Genomic DNA, 1,981 nt, shown 5'->3' with positions numbered 1-1,981 from the left:
TCGTGGTTGTAGAAGCCAAAACTCACGTAGATGTGGGTAGCTGTTCTGTAGCTTCAGGTTGACTTCTCTGACACGGAGGTCTTGTTGTTGACAGTGACCGCTGACTGGGAGGATTGATGAGAAGACCACCTGTGCCCTCATTATAGTCACTCATGATATAGTCTGGACTACTCCTGGCTGCATTATTCATGCCCACATACTATGGTCATACCATGAGATAGTAATCAGAGGGCTTTGTGCCATACCAGTGTGCTCTACCAATTCCATAATGTTGGGCATAGGAAAAGTGTTGAAGGTGGTGATGACAATTAATTTCCTGTAATCCACACATAGGTTGTAGTGATCCATTGCTTTTAGGGACTGGGCCTAGCAGGCTTCTCCATAGACTTCTGGAGGGCCTGATAACCCCTTGCTGGAACATCCTGCATAACTCTTGGGGTATTTTTTTATGAAGATGATGAGGCACCGGGAGCCAATGCTCCTGCACCACCCTGCCCCAGGTGTAGATATGACGTTCGGTGTGGCAGACCCATCCTGACTCATCCCTAAAAACATCTTGGAACCTAGAAGTGTATCTTTGGAGCTCCTGTTTCTGGTCAGCCATCAGTTCTTCCCCAGTCTGTGGTAGCAGGTGCTTAGGGTTTCCACCCCTGTCTGGGGAAAGTTCAGGACTGAGCTCATCCCGTTCTTTCCCTAGGGTCACCAGCAATCCTCGTGGTGCCCACCACTTCCAGAGCAAGTTGACTTGAAAAATCTGTGCCTCTCTCTTTTATGGCCCATCTAAATACCTCATAGTCATCTGGGCCCATATGCCTAAGGATCTCAATGGGCCTAGCCATTTAGTCAAGAACTTGCTGGTGAACGTTGGCAGCAAGACTAACACCTTTTGCCCCACCTTGAACTGTCAAAGTCTGGTTCCAGCATTGTAGGCCTCCTGTTCTTGCTGGGCCACTCAAAGTTTTTTGCTGGCCACCCATTGTGCAACATGGATATGTTCTTGAAACTCTTTCTTGTATCCCTCAGCCATCCTCTTCACTCTGCCCAGCTGTTCTCATCCTGCTCTTATCACCTGCAAGGGGCCTTGAGGTGTATGGCCAAATAATAACTCGAATGGGGAACATTTCAGTGAGTTTTGTGGTATATCCTGTATTGTGAATAGTATGGGTGATATCATCAGGTTCCACTTTTGTGGGTTGGCCTGAGTACACTACTTTAACATCCTCTTCAAGATTCCATTAAGTCATTTGACCAACCCATTGGTCTGCGGGTGTACAGAAGTGGGTGACTCTGAGGGTCTGGCATATGGCTTGCAACACACCTGACATAAAATTCTGGCCCTGGTCAGTTAGGGTCTCCTGTGGAATGCCCATTCAAGAGATCCACTTGACTAGTTCCTCTGCAATGAGGGGGGCAGTCACTGAGTGGGGTGGCATGGCATCAAGGTAGTGTGATGCGTATAAATACTAGAATATACTGATTACCCACACTACTTCTGGATAGGAGTCCCACTGCGTCCAATGCCACCCAGGAAAAGGGAACATCAACAATAGGTATAGGCAGTAAAGGGGCTCTCAGGAGCCTTACCTCTCTAGCCTTTTAACATTCCAGGCAGGCTGCACACATCTGGGTGACTTCCTCTTGCAACTTAATCCACGCAACTCCTACAGGAGGTCATCTGGGGCATAAGACCATCACTAGAACAACCCAATGGTTCTTCAGGCCTATGTGCCATAGCACCCACCAAAATGGTTTTGAGCCCACCAGCTAGGCAATCTTGGTTCCCACATCCCTCTTCACCATTATCTGATTGTCGTGGGGCACTCCCGCGCCCCACTCCTAAGGAGGCTCAACCGCGGGAAGGGGAAAGGTGTAGCAGGGCACCAGGGTGCCTGCTACTGGCGGTGGTAGTATGGGCCGAGCTGCCAATCACCAGGGCAGCTCAGGTGCGGGTTGCTGGAGCAACCAGGGTGGTCACGTGACC

The sequence above is a fragment of the Gavialis gangeticus genome, unplaced genomic scaffold (assembly GCF_001723915.1).
Source record: "Gavialis gangeticus isolate Ggan-Ray unplaced genomic scaffold, GavGan_comp1, whole genome shotgun sequence".
Taxonomy (NCBI): domain Eukaryota; kingdom Metazoa; phylum Chordata; order Crocodylia; family Gavialidae; genus Gavialis; species Gavialis gangeticus.
Note: the sequence above shows the minus strand (reverse complement) of the source record.